This window comes from Nothobranchius furzeri, chromosome 8 (assembly GCF_043380555.1).
Source record: "Nothobranchius furzeri strain GRZ-AD chromosome 8, NfurGRZ-RIMD1, whole genome shotgun sequence".
Classification (NCBI taxonomy): Eukaryota; Metazoa; Chordata; class Actinopteri; order Cyprinodontiformes; family Nothobranchiidae; genus Nothobranchius; species Nothobranchius furzeri.
Window position 1 is genome coordinate 62,356,845 of NC_091748.1, and position 16,084 is coordinate 62,372,928.

Consider the following 16,084-nt stretch of genomic DNA (forward strand, 5'->3'; position numbering starts at 1 on the left):
TCATCGGTAGGCATGAAGGGAAGGGCCTTGTTCCAGGCTGACATCTCATTAACTTCTCGTCGATATTTATCAGTCTTAATCAGAGCTGTGACAGGTCCGGTGTGATTACTTCCTGTGTGTGAAAGCAATCACACCTCGTCCTCTTCACTGTCCTTGATTTATTGAGGGGAAAACACTCTGGCATGGTTGAGAAACTTTGTGAAGGCTGCAAAAAAAGAAGGGAGATTTTAAACTGGCATATTCCCAGCTCCTGTCTTATCGCTCCTCATTGTAAACACACGCCACGAGATGGAAAACATTAGCATCGGAGCTGAGAAAAAAAAGCACTTACCTCCTCCAGTGGGAAGTCATAGTAAGCCTTTTAAAGTGTGTATATGTAATAGAAAATAGAGAATAGACAAAAACTGGTCTAAATTGTTGTTGATTTTTACCAAGTTGGTTTCATGATGTTTAATATGGAAACTTAACCATTTTATTTTTAGCAAATACAGAGAATATAGAACCCTTTAAAACTATAATAAAACACACAAGCACAACAAAACCAAAGTTTCAAAATTCATGTCATTAATTTAGTTTTGTTCCCCATTCTTGACATTCTGTGCATAACATGAGTTTTGTGGCAGTCAGTGAATAGCCAGTTTTTTAATGAGCATTCTGAAAGCCAACTATTGTACCATTTCAAACAACACCTAAACACTCAGGGCCAAGTCCAGCACAGCTGGAGCGGGGGGGGGGGGGGGGGGGGGGGGAATTAGTCTGCATGATGAGGGTGGCAGCAAAGGAAGTGGGCATGCAAGGTGGAAAATCAAAAGGTAACAAGAGATAATGTTAATATTGCACACACGCACGCACACACACACACACACACACACACACACACACACACACACACATGCACACATACACACGCGCACACACACACACGCGCGCACACACACACACACACACACACACACACACACACACACACACACACACACACACACACACACACAAATATAGAATATATGGATATATACCGGTAGGTATTTTGAAGAAAAAAAAAGCATGACCTCCTAATAAAAAATTAATGAGTAAGAAATAAGAAACATTAACCTACTAAGGAAAAAAACAAGAGAGGTTTGAGTGCATTTTATTCTTCAGTAGGTAAATAAATAAATAAATAAATAAACAAACAAGCTATACATTGTTTTAAAATTACCTAAATATTAATGGCATTTTTATTCCAAATAAAATTATATTTCAGAGAAGAATTATTTTGGTGTTGATTTTAAACACTTTGGAATAAACACAAACAAAGAAATTGCATCATCATAATATATGAATAATTTTTTTTTTCATATAATGTATTTTTCTATCAGGTCAGTTTTAAACGGGCATCTAAACAGTTTTTTCTCTGCATAGAAAAGCTTAGTTCTTCTGTTCTTGTGGGGTGGCCATCGTGGTTCGGTCTTACTCATTGACCCTGATTAGGCCGTCTAACAAGGCCAAAAGTGAAGCAGTCTAATATCAGATGGCAGGTAGACAAAGGTGGTGGTGGGGTGGGGGGTGGGGGGGTCGGTAGAACTCTTGCAGCTGTGAAGGTTGGAGGTGCTTTTCTGAGAAACCAAGCGTCAGGTCGCTGCACCTTTCCTGGACTACCAGTGACCTTTAACAGGACCGAGTTGTCACCAAACAAATGAAGAGGATAAAAAAGTGCTCTTTGAGAGCAAGACAAGCCCAGCAGGGATGCTGTGGTGTTTCTCTCCAGTAAAACATGAAGAATTGTGTAAAGTGGGACACTGTCCCAGTCTGCACTTCATTACTGACCGTATTAAGTTTGTTTTATCCGTTACGGCATGAGACGCTATCCCAGTCGCGTCACAGGGATCTGCCTCGGTGCCAGTCACAGAACCCAAATCTGATTGGATGAGAAAATAGCTGATGTGTGGTCCCGCCTGTGGCCAGACAGTCAAATTGTGGTGGATGGGGTCATCCAAAGGCCAGACCGTGGTGCATTTTGGGTAAAAAAAAATGCCCCCTCTTTCCACAGAGGGCGGATTTTAAGTGCAAAAATGTAGGACAGCTGGTAAAACGGAGAAGCCATCGTTGTTCAACTAGACATGGATTTAAATAAACTGATGTGACATTAACGCTTTAGGGATGGCTGGTGTCGTCATGCTACACCAGCGCGCGCTGTGTTTAATGGTTGTGTAGAGATGAGCCTAAACACACAGCGCTCACATATCGCTCATTACCAAAGATTTGCATCAAGCCTAATTTAGCAGAGAGCACTGTCGGGGTGTAAATGGTGTCCAATAAAGAACAATAAAGGCTTTCGATAGAGGCTTAGTTAGTGCTGGCAATTACATCTCATTACCTTCTAGATCGTTAGAGCCGTCATATTAACCACATGGAAAATGTGAACTAAAAGCCATGTTCCCCACATCAAAGGCAGCCCATAAACACAGCTCTGTGTTAAGATTAGAACGTGCTGATTAGTGAGGCTGTGTTATCTGCTGCTGATGTTGCTCGTGTGAATGCCAGGGATGTCCTGTTTATTCTGCTCATCTATTCTAACCTTAATCCTTTTAATCCCGATACTCCGATTTTGCGTGAAAATGCTAGGAAAGCTTTGTTTATAGATCACCACAAATATTTTTCTTTCGGTTTTATCAGTCGGTGTTAAAAGATGATCAAAACGACCCCGACTTTGGCATCACGTGCTTTCAGCTCAAGTGTCTTTGTCACAGTTTGAGCCTGCAGCTGGCTGCTACCGGTGACCAGTGGGCATGTCTGGTTTCAGCTGTGTGGTTAAACCTCATTTTACTCTTCATTCAGTCTTTGCTTTCATGTTTTCTTTCTCAGCTGCTAAGCGTGCATGTCTTCAGGGGTGTGGTGGGTTGCTGGTTTGACACGTGAACACCACCCCTGCCTGATGGAAGCAGAAAAAAGGATTAGTGACAGGTTCAAAAAGAAAAAAATATATATAGACATTCCTGACTGCAATAACACAAGCACACCTCTATGCTCAGATGGTTCTTTGTGATGTGATCAAATCCATCAGAAAGACGGAGAGGTACGTCAGGCAGTTTGAAGACATGCACGGACACATTTCAATCTAAATGCATCTCTCACTGAGTTGAAAAGATTTAAGGCTCACTTTAAAAAAATGACATGTTTAACAACATCATGGTGAATGTATAATAATTATACACAGGAATCTAATGTGGAAGCTGAAGCTGAAAGAAAACGTGTTCCCCCTAGTGGCTGGCTGCGGTATAGACTTTAAAGACCCATGTTCTCTTGCATAGAAATTAGATTTTTTTTACACAATAAAACAAAAACAGTGTTGACTCCTTGTGATTCACTAATTTCTTACCTTCCCCTTTGTTTTCTAATATGTTTTGAAGTCATTTGTTACTTAATGCTTTAAAACTACTGAAACTGTCACAGGTTAGTTCAGAAGAACCCGTCTTTCAGGCCTTCATGCAGGATGGGATATTTTGGCAACGAGTGGAAACAGAAATAAAGTTTTCCAGTTTTATACAATAATGATAAAAAGTTAAGTTTAATTATTTCTTTTCCACTGACTGCTACAAAAACATTCCTTTCATCATTTATGTTAACAAAATGTATCTTTTCGCACCTTTTGAGGACAACGATTTAAGGTGAGATATTATCGAATTGATAAAAATGTACATTAAGGTAATAATGTTTAACCTTTTATCCAGTCAATAATACATCCAGTTTAATAAAAAAAAATTGGTAACACTTTACAAGTTAATTAACATTACTTAATACATTATTAAGCAATAATAAACAAAGGATCCGTTTAATAATGTTCCTGATTGATTGTTAACTATAACATTGCTTAATATGGTTAAGCAGTTGTTACTACTTTTTAATTGTTTATTAAGGCTTAATAATCCCCTAAGCAATGATCAAAAAAGGACCATTATTGTAAAGTGTTATTGTGTTTTTTATCCTTGTTATATTTAGTGCATGCTTTACTAATGGTGCGTTCGATTTACCCCGGAAGTCGAAACTGGGAATGACGCCACACCAGAAGGGCGACGGTGGCACAGGAGTTAAGTCCCTAATCGGAAAGCTGCAGGTTCGAGCCCCGCTCAGTCTGTCATTGTGTCCTTGGGCAAGATACTTGACCCACCTTGCCTGCTGGTGGAGGGACCGGTGACGCCGTTAGTGTACCCCAGGGCAGCTGTGGCAACAGTGTTGTTTATCACCACCAGGGTGTGAAAGGGTGAATGACTGATTGTGTTGTAAAGTGCCTTGGGGGGTTCCAGGACTCTAGAAGGCGCTATGTCAAATACAGGCCATTTACCATTTAACCGTGTTCTGTTTGCCATAGCCAGAAAGGTCAGGATTCCAATATGGTGACACCTGTGAAAACTGCTGTTTAGTTGGACCTCAACAAACACACATTACTAATAAATACATATGAAGCTCATGTTCAAAATCATATTTGAAGAGAAAAGCTTTGAGTTGCAAACACTGCATGTGACATAGATTTTAAATGCACTCTCATAAGTGTGTCTAAACACTTTCAACCAAAACTTACTTTTGTGGATACAGAGAGCTGCCATTTTGGATGTCGAGGACAGAGTTCTGAAACTCTGAATTTCTGACTGGGGGGGTTCGACTTTTTTTTTGGGGGGGGGGGGGGGGGGGGGGGGCATATGATTTGATTTTTCCTATACGGAAATTGGGATTTCCGAGTTCCGAGGACAAATCGAACGCACCATAACTTACCACATGTGCTCTACCAAGCAGTTAATCTGCCGTTAAAAGATTTCAGATGAATTGAGATTGATTTCTCCTAATGGTCTGGAGTTGTTTTATTATACTCAGGTACAATAACCTCCCAACAATGATATTTATCATTTCTACATCTTTTTATTTATATTCAGTAAGATTACCAAATCTAAAGTGTTCTTCCAGAGTGAAGCAATGAGCCACTACTTCCCAGCATCTAGTTCAGCCTGGACACACCTGTAGATGTTAGACGTGAAACTGGAAGCACACATTTCTGATTATGATCCCTGATGACTCAGCCTGAGACCAGACAGCAATTTAACACTAAAAGTTTATGTTTATGTTTATTTACTTAGCAGACGCTTTTATCCAAAGCGACTTACAATTTATAACCTATATAGGGCATGTTGTGATGCAACAGACATATCTGTTTTACTAAATCCTGGTGTTTTTTTTTAGGGCTCGTGTCTAAATATCAAACCTAATTTCTATCATGTGTAACGGCATAATTAAATTAGACATGTATTACTTTTTGCCTGCTTTAAATCCTCAACACATGTTAGATTAATAAAAGAGGAAAGTTGCAAAATCTGCAAAATGCTAAATGAGTCTATTAGTTTTAACGGTCAGGTCTAGTTCACAGATCAATTTCCTCTTTGTTAACTGGTTGCCATGAGCGACTCTGATGATGTGACCCTAGTTACTCCCGGAGCTGATGTTTCCTCAGGACATGCACCCGTACACTGGACTGCTGATTATTACCAGACTACATTTCCTCTTCCAGGGAACACTCTGTACCACCACACTTTACTAATAGATTTCACCCTCCCTCACACACACATTAGTGATGTTCTCTTGCACACGAGAGCACAAATGACTCACCTTGAACACAAAGAAAGTTATATTTTTCCCAAAGGTGCATTGGATCGATTTAATGTGAGTGGAGTAGCAGCAGTTATGCTAATCTTTCTTTGTTATGGCATAGGAAGAATGCATAATCTTTAAAAGATCTGGAGTTTTTTTAACGTTTTCTTTCTTCCACAACGCCATCGCCCCATCACTAGCGTGGAACCTTTGTTTGTTAATCCTCGTGACCATCTGCCCCCACGCTCCCAGTGTCAAAGAGAGGTCATGTTTGCAGAGTCAGATTCATTTCTGATGAAAAACTATGATGTACCGCAGCTCCCATATTTTAGCGCGACGCTCTGTCTTCCCTTAATCATGTTTTCTTACCTCGTGCGCTTTCTCGTTTGAAGCAAACTCCTGATTTTGGACATTAGATGAGAATGTGATCAGTGTAGCCTGACAGGAAGCACAGCAGCCATGCAACACAAGTTCTTTTACATCTGTTCCACCTATCATTTCAATGCAATGTGACAGCCTCTTCACCTGAATGCTTTCTATATGAATTATTCTTGCTTATTTGTGGGAAATGCACACAGATATTCAGATTTCACTGTCGAGAATAGTAAAACTAATATAGTGCATTATTCCTACCATATCTTCTGCAACATAATGATTTAATCATTCAATTTCATAATTGCCAGAGCACTACACAGCCGACCTATTGCTAATTTATTTGAGCATCAAGATAGATTATATGGCATTGTGCTCTCTACTAAATTATAAGAGGACTTTTGCAGGTATCTGAAATATTGTCCACATGGTTAAGTGCCAAAGTCAGACAGCCAACTATGATGAATAGCTTCCAATCAAGCCACAGAATGGGTTCACACACCTCTCAGTAGGAGTTTAGGCTTAATTGCTTTTCAGAAGAAAGGCTGTTCTGATTACTTTGTGGGAAATTCATTATAATCTGATGAGGTTCATCAATGGAAAGCATTAAAAAAATCTTGTAAAAGAATGATATGCTTTCAGAAAAATTGGACTCGCACACAATTGGTGAAGATGAGGCTTTTGTGTGATTTAGGTGAGAAAGAATTTGCCAAAAACAATGATGAACAGAAACAGTCTCAAAGGTGTGGAACCCTGAAAAAAACATTTTTAATGATTGTTTATGATTATATTGGGTTACTCTGAGTTTTTTTGAGCAGGCTGAACATGAAATAGTCTCTCATCTCCTGCATTAGTGTCTGATAGAAAATAGATGGTGAAACTCTAGGGTTTGAAAGGTGTGACAGATCTACGTCACACTGTCACTTAACATTAATGGACTCACCCATCTTGAATCACGACAGGGAAGGCTGCGGCTTTGGGCAGTCTGCATCATCAATCCAAGTTAAGCCCAGACCCAGATAGTCCCTCCTTTGTCCTTCTTTCATCTGGTGTTCAGCCTCTTCACCTCTTTTGCCTTTTTACCATCTCCTTCCCTCCTTTTTTGTTTTCTCCAGTTCAAAAGTTGTTGATTCCCACTCTTGTTCTTCTCTCGTGTACATAGTAATTCTCTCCTTTGTTGCCTCTGATTGAGCTCTCTCTTGGTTCCTCTTCTTCTTAATCACTAACTTTGAATTTCGATGTCTCACCTGACAGTTTCCCTTATTTCTGCCAATGGAGCATATTTGCGAAAATGAATGAAGTAGAGGCCACAAGCTAGGTGCACACATACAGCGTGTAATAGCACTTCTTTTATACTTTATTTTAAGATCAAGTGCATTTTGAATAGTAATTTAAGTTTTAATTTAATTTTAAACATTTTAAATTTTACAAAGGAAATGTTTATTTACACATTCTTTATGTGTGAGGAAAAATACAGCAATTGTGTAATTTTCACCATTACATTTTTCATCTTGCGTACCCCCTAGCTGCAGCTCCAGGAATCCCTGGATTTAAGCCTAATTTATACTTCTCAGCTAGGAGAGATGCACACGCAATGACATATGTTTTGTTCTTAGACTTCTCTTGCAAAACAATTCCCCGCCAGGACAGAGGGTGTAGTGTCCACGATAGTGCATCTACTATTGTGTTAACATTGTTTTAATGTGTTTCAGAGTATTTTTTGTTTTAATGTGTTTCAGAGACTTTTGAACACAAACAAATTTGTCCCCAATCCATCTATTCATGCAATCAGCACCTCTAAACTCATGTTTCTTGTCTTTTCCATCCCTGAATAAAACGTTTGCTCCATATTTTTGTACTCCTTCAGTCACGGGTGAATAAATGTTCATATTTTCATTCTGAGGTTTTCCGGGCATGTCCAGCCAGTAAAATGGTAAATGGCCTGTATTTGATATAGCACCTTCTAGAGTCCTTGAACCCCCCAAGGCGCTTTACGACACAATCAGTCATTCACCCATTCACACACACATTCATACACTGGTGGATATGAGCTACAATGTAGCCACAGCTGCCCTGGGGCGCACTGACAGAGGCGAGGCTGCCGAGCACCGGCGCCACCGGTCCCTCCGACCACCACCAGCAGTTAACGTGGGTTAAGGGTCTTGCCCAAGGACACAACAACAGTGACAGACTGAGCGGGGCTCGAACCTGCAACCTTCCGATTACGGGGCGAGCACTTAACTCATGTGCCACCGTCGCCCACAGGAGACCAAAAGGGAGATCCAGGACACATTGGAGGGACTGTGTCTCTTGCCTGGCCAGGGAACGTCATGGGGTTCCCCCAGAAGACCTGGCCCAAGTGGCTGGGGAGAGGGAAGTCAGGGCCTCTTGACTTAGGCTGCTGCCCCTGCGACCTGACACCAGATAAGCGGAAGCGAATGGATGGATGGATGGATGGATAGATGGACCCCCCCCCCCCCCCCCCCCAAAAAAAAACAACTATATCCATGCTCTGCACCGACGCAGATAGAGAAGTATAAATCAGGCAATGGTGTTAAAAACACCAATGCACAGCAGAGATAGGTTTTGCTTTCGGTTCTAAAAACGGGCACTAGGAGTGCTAAAAGCAAGCCAGAAATGCCCAGTTCACCTTTAAACGAGTGCCTCACACCTTCATATTACTTCTTTACTTTATTGTAAAAGGTACATTTGGTCATTTTTTAAGAATTATACCCATCTACAACAAGCTTAAATAGACTGTGTCACTTTTTTCCATTCATTTCTGGAAATATTTATCAAAATGTTGTTGAAAATAAATTAAATGATTCCCATTTTTTTGAAATAATATTGGTGGCCTCATAACATATAACCATAAAAATCAGGTCTAAAATACATGGGAGGAGGTCTAAGTCTATGTGATGCCATATTTGATGCCATGTTTCCTTCTATGAGAGCCCATGAGGACAAAATGCATTTATTGATTTGTAACAATGGGTAACAAAACTTTCATCATTCTTAAATGTTGTTGTTTTACACATTCACCTCTCCACCCGTTGCCAGTGATAAAAGGAGCCTTATGTGCTTGACATTTTGCTAGTTTGCACTCCCCAGGGTTCTTGGACCCTAATGGGCATCCCTTGGTAAGGTCTTACTCCATGTAAGTGTATCCATGCAAGTCCATTACACAGTCTTTTGTTGTGGTTTTGTAGGATAAATGAAACCAGACACATTAACAATTGTTTTAATGTTTATTTTAAAAGGGTGAAGAGGTTAGACCTGTAGGAAGAAGAGTTGGTATGAGTATTGAAGATTTAAAATGGTAAATGATTGAGTGTTGTACTTACCTGTTTCCTTTGTGCTTCTGGAGGTGCTCCAGCTAAAAGAGTCCCCAGGGAGCTGGAGCACCTAAAGAAGGTTCCGGAGCATTCCATTCAGGATAAATAGGAGGGATGACCTGTGAAATTGCTCTAGGAATTCAGATTAGTTTCACTGAATGTTTTTAGGATTGATTAAGGACATTTCTATTTTTGTATTGTAATTTATTAAAGAAATCTTATAGATGAAGATTTAAGCATAATTTAAGAATTTTAAAAGATTTTATTTTTGTACTTACCAATGTCTGGGTTTTAAGATTAGTCAAATTAGTCACATATGTTATAAATACAGCTCTGTGTTTGTTGGAGAGGGTTGAGAGATGGATGGAGCAGCATGCATGGATTTTTGCTGCCTAGTTTTTAATTTGTAAAAAATGTAAATAAATGCACTTGGGTCTGCACTGGACATCGGCCTCCTCAGTATCACTTTTTCCTCTGGAGCGCATGAGGGTTGTCCTGACAAATGCCCTCGGCGCCACACTCCAACACAAAAATACTACTTACTTGCAACGATTTAGGTATTTACTGCATCCTATTGCCAGGAAAAATACACACTGTCACTTTAACAATACGTTCCAAAAACCAAACTGGTTAGTATTAATCTTTGTTCAAAATGTCTATGTTTGTCTTGCACGTAATGTTTTCTAATGATGCGTATCTAGTTTGGATTGAATGACAGCTCATGCACTTCTTTCATCTGTCGTGACACATGATTGCACTTTTACGTCTGAAGATACCAGAAGTTATGCAGTTATTGAAAATCTGTAAGCACCACCCACCGAGCCAATTATCACTGCTGAGTGATCTACCGAGGATTCTGGGTGAGTCGGACCACAGTCCTCATTTTAATTAGTTTTCGTTGAATAACTACAAAATAATACATAGCAAAGATGAAATGTTTGTGACAGCCTTTTTTAATGCTAGTTTAGGAATGGACTTAACAGGATTGCTGTAAAATCACTGACACTAGTCAGTGACTTAATGCAACCTGCTGGGTTCCTTATATGGGAAACTTTTTTTCTTAATGAACTGACCTGTAATGGAATGTTTACCATGTGACGTGCCTTGAGACGACTCTTGTCGTGATTTGGCGCTATATAAATACACTTGAATAAACATTATACGCACTAATGGTGTGACTTAAAATGATTTGATTAGACATACGAGTTATTAAATACACAAAAAGTCCAAAATAAATAGTTCAAATATGAAGACTGATTACAGAAACAGCTGTCCCCCTCATGTGACTGAATAAGTACAATTTAACATGTTTCAATAGTAGTGCTGAAGCTTCTCGACCGGGTCAAACTGAGTCAACAGCCCAGACCCTCCTGAAGTAATAAGTCCGTGTGACAATGAAGCTGTATGGCTAGGGCGGAGTAGCCAACGCTACGCTGCAGTACATTGATTGGGGAAGAGAAAAATGCCACCGCTTGCAAAAAGCAAAACAAACACCTGAGTGATGTTAGTATTGTTATCTGTACACAGATGTGAGAAGATACCTGAAAGTAGTAGCAGGGTTAGGTTGACTTCAGAACTACAAACATTTCTCACTATTGCTGGTGATAGCGATACAGTATGGCATGCATTTAGGTTTAACACTCTCTTGAAATTGTCAACCCATAGCGGTCCATGAGGCCCCCCTCCAACTCAGACCATTTCATTCAATGAAGCTGAAGCATTATTAGTTTTTATTTCAGGATGCTTATTTATTTAGAATATGATTATTTGGAAAGCAAGAACAATTGTGGAAATAGCAATTCATTGCAGTTCATTACTGTGTGACCAGCATGACTTTGGTCTGTGGGAGGAAACTAGAGCACCTGAGAAAATCCATGCATGTAGGGGTAGAATATGCAAACTCCATGCAGAAAAGACACAGCTGGGTTTTAAACGTGTGACCTTCAAGCTGCGAGGCAACCATAATACCAACTGTGCCACCATGCAGCTCATGAGTAGCTATAGTGGGCATTTGCACTGTGTTGTATACATGATGATCTGTAGACTCTAGTGACTCTGTGCTGTTTCTGTGCACCAGGATGGTTATTGTGTGAGCTTCTCTCTGGTGTGTAGGCAAGAATATTGCTTTGTCTCTAGTTTAACACCTGCTGCAAAGCCCCATTTGACTTACCTTTTAAAGTAGAATTTGACCAAATGCTGTTTTCTCACACCCGGGATTTATATCTGCTAATGGTCAGATAGTTAAACTAAATTTAACTGCTGTGACCACGTTTAAAGTTCAAGTCAAATATAGAGTAAAATAGAAAACTAGAAAGCAAAAATCATTGACTAACATTTTTAGCATTTTAATATTTAGTGTATTTACAAGGTATGCATTGTCTAAGGTCTAATGTGCAAGTAAAGGAAAAATAGGCAAAGCAAATGTAACCGTTGCAACCATCTTTGTCCGACTCCTGAGTGATGAGAGCCAAAATGGAGTTCTCTGCAGGCATTAGTGCTGGAGCGGAAACAAAGAGCTGCACACTCACTCTTCAGAACGTAGCAAACCAGACTGTCACAGTAAATTAAGGAGGGATGCACAACTGACAGTCACTGATAAAGCAAAACAAGGCTGTCACCATTGCGTAGAAGAATGTTTTTATTATTTTTATTTTGTTTAATCAATCACTTAATACAATGCACAAAACAAGACATAAATAGTTGTGTTTGAGATCTCCTGGCTGCGATAAGGCAGTAAGACAACATGACCACTGAAGATTAACAGAAACTCTGATTGTTTTGACTTTTTGTAGTTTCAGAGACCCACTGCAAGGATGAGGGACAGCAGCCTATCAGCACAACAGAATGCTGAAAGTGGAGCTGGGCTGCAGCAAATGGTGCTGATTGTGTCTTCCAGGAAGATCTCTTCAGATCTGCACCATGAAGCGGCAAGCCAGGACTGAGACTGCAGAGGCAGTGGTAAAAAGCTAATATGGAGCTGATCCAAGCCCTGAGAGCAGTTTTCACATTCTCCAGATACACATTAGCATAATCATTTATTAATTTGCAGCATTTTTGCTAATCGCCAAAACAGAGTTATTTGACTTAGATTTAGTTGTGTGTAAAGGCTTAGGTGTGAAAGAAAAAATCTGGTTAAATTTAATCATTAATATTTCCTACATCACATGGCCACACTGCCTGCTGCATGTAGATTTTTGATGGTGTTAATCCATTGGTGCAAAATTTAACAATGAAAGTTTTACACTTTGTGACTTAAACACAAAAGTAATAGGTTAAATATCTGATAGCTACTGATATCAAACAAATTTATGCAACTTTTATCAAGCTAACTTTTCCTTTTTGGTTAATGATCTAAAAAAATTATAAAAATATTCTTAACTAATTGCACTTCCTTTTAAGTACTTTCAGTCTGACCCTGTTTAGTTTTGCCACAGTCTTTAAAATGAGTTATCATTAACTAAAAAACACAAATATATAGTTTAAGTTTAACTATAAACTGGTTCATGCCACAGTGTGAGAAATGACAACAGGCCTATGTTTGATATAGCACCTTCTAAGGCACTGTATAAAAAAAAATTAATAAAAAGTCATTCACCCATTCACAAACACAGTCACACACCGGTGTTGAACACTGCTGTTAACCACTTAAACTAAGCATTCTCCCTCTCCTGATAATAACATTTTACTTTCTTTGACATTGGATGTGCTACTACTAGTTTACCTGTGTAATTATAGATTCACTAAGATAAATACAATAAAGTTTATCTCTCACCAAATGGAATATTTACTAAGAAATCACAATGTAACCATAGAAACATTACTTGGTGTTTGTGTGTGTGTGTGTGTGTGTGTGTGTGCGTGCGTGCGTGCGTGCGTGCGTGTGTGCGTGTGTGTGTGTGTGTGTGTGTGTGTGTGTGTGTGTGTGTGTGTGTGTGTGTGTGTGTGTGTTTTCCCCACTGAGTGATGGAGGATGGCTGCTTATACTGAGCCAGGATCCTCTGGAGGTTTCTTCCTGTTAAAAGGGAGTTTTCCTCTCCACTGTCGCTAAATGCTTGCTTAGTATGAGGATTGCTGTAAAGTCACTGACACTAGTCAGTGACTTGATGCAATCTGCTGGGTTCCTTATATAGGAAACATTTTACTGATTGGCTTGATGAACTGACCTGTATAGGAATGTTTATTATGTAAAGATCCTTGAGACGACTCTTGCGGTGATTTGGTGCTAAATAAATAAACTTGAATTGAATTGAATTGGTGATGAGCTACGCTGTAGCCACAGCTGCTCTGGGGTGCACCTACGGAAGCGAGGTTGCTGAATACAGACACCACAAGCTCTTCCGACTACCACCAGCAGGCAAGGCAGGTAAAGTTTGTTGCTCAAGGAGACGACTGCAAGAGACGAATGCAGAGCTTCCTTTTCGTTATGGGCAGGCACTGAACTCCTTTACCTCTGTTGTCCTAAAGCAGTGAACCTCAACTTATGGCCTGCTGGCCACATCTGGCCCACCAGACCTTTCCACCCAGTCACACAAACCCTTTGGACCCCAATGTCCCCAATTGGGGGAAGTTGATGTTTAGCAGCAACATTCATGTCAGTATCGATAATTGTTTACGTTCTCCAAACACAACTAAAACTACAAGTAAAACAGATTAGATGGAAAGCAAAACCATTTTAAATCATAATAAATTCACATTAAATAATACTTGAAGGTTATTTTAGAAGAGCATCTAGCCCTCATGATGTCTGCTGGAAAAAAACTCCAGCCCTTGATCAAATTTAGTTGAGGACCCCCTGCCGTGAAGCAGTAACAGGCTAAACCTTTGTATTGATCAGTTGAGCATTCTGCTTCCACTCCGCTCTGAGATTTGAAAGTCGGGGATCATTCACTCAAATCAAACATATCCACATAATGTGTATTAGTCAAAGGTCACAATTGTACTTCAAGTCTCTGTAAGGTTCCCTGACATTGTCACCAGCTGTTCTCTCCTGTATTTTCCAACAATAGGCAATGTGCTGGCAAGTGAGCCCCAACTAAACACATCTGAGTTGAAAAGATGTTTACACAACTTCTAAACTGTCCACTGAGGTCTTTGCTGAAATCTGGCCAGTTTTGGTCCAAACAGGAAAGTTTATTATATAAATAGATACAGCTTTGATGTTTGTGTTTTGCTAAGATTGTCATGTTCTCGGTCCCTTTGGTCCCCAGCTCCCTCCAGGTTTTCCTCATGTTCTCTTAGTCTCCCCACTAGTCTCTATAGGTTTATTACTTCAGTTCCTTAGTCTCCTTTCCTTAGTCTCCTTTAGTGTGTTTGTCTTTCCTTCCCCAGTTAGGTCTGGTTTCCTCCCCTGCTCTGTTCTGCTCCTCCTCTCTGTTATTAGTTTCACCTGTACCCAGTTCCCCACGCACCTGCTCCTCGTCTCCTATCACCCCAGCCCTGTGTATATAACCCTGTCTGTGTCTCCAGTGTTTGTCGGTTCATTGTCTTTGTCAGCATTGCTTTTTCCCCTCTCTAGCAAACTATAGGATCTGGCTCATGAGTGAGTTTTTTGTCTTCGACTTTGGAACTTTAGATTTTTGACCTTGAGTCCTACAGTCTTTGTTTCTGAGCTCTCATCCTAATAAAAGGATTTATTTTATTTAAACAACCTCTCCAGCCTTGAGTACTGTGGTGTTCTGCATCTTGGGTCCAATCCTCCTGCGCAAGCAGCGTGACAAAGATGGGCAACAAAGGAAAAGAAAACCCAGTAACTTTGATCTTTTGTTCAACAAGTTTTAAAGCCTCAGTGGCATGTATCAATACCACTTTTTTCCAAACCGATATGATACCAATACTTGGATCTGTGTACTCGCCGATACCGATTACAGATACTGATACTTCTATCACACAAAAAATACTATGAATTGGAATACAGGTTTTATTTTCTTCTCTGCTATCAACAGGAAAAGACTGTGAGGTAGATCTAAAGTAAAATATATGAATAGAAATGATCACAAAACTAAAATATTAGGTGAACAGAAATGACAAGTTACAGTGAAGCCACTTTCAAGCAACTGCATTGTATTGGTTCCTGGGATCGGTTAACATTTACTGATACCGATACCAGTATCAGTATTGGTATCGATGCCAATACCAGTATCAATATTGGTATCGGTATCTGTGCATCCCTACCTCAGAGTGTGTAAAGCCATTTGACTCCTTAGCACCACACAGTTTAGCTACAGTAGCCCACATGCATCCAACAGGCAATATGTAACTGTGGTGGTGCGTGCATGGCTGTGGGGGAGAGGGAGACACTGTAGCACTGACAGCTCTTCAGGGGTCACACACGGAAGTCTGCAAGTTTTATTTACTGTTTCTGCAGCTCTCCTGCTTCTAGGAGTTAAGGTCTCTCTCAGGAAATCGAGAGCCCTCTGTCCGTGTCCTGTGGATATACAGTATGTAGAATAGGTAGATCAGTTATTTGCAACAGGTGAGTCGTCTTGCTCCAGTGCTGCTGCTTCTGTGTCCATAACGTTACTTGCTTCCCTCTCCCCCGCAGCCATGCACACACCACCACAGCTATACAACTTCCAGCTTTCATTCCAGCGATCATATGTGGTTAGAGCAGGACAAGCAAACCAAGGTCAATTAGGCAGTCTACTTCTTTGCCTGTCTTAAAGAGTCACCTGAAAACCCTTTTTTTTTCCCGTTTAGCATTTCCTGATAATGCTTGAAGTTGGCCTACTTTTATGTAGTTTTAATCTTTTGCTTTTAAT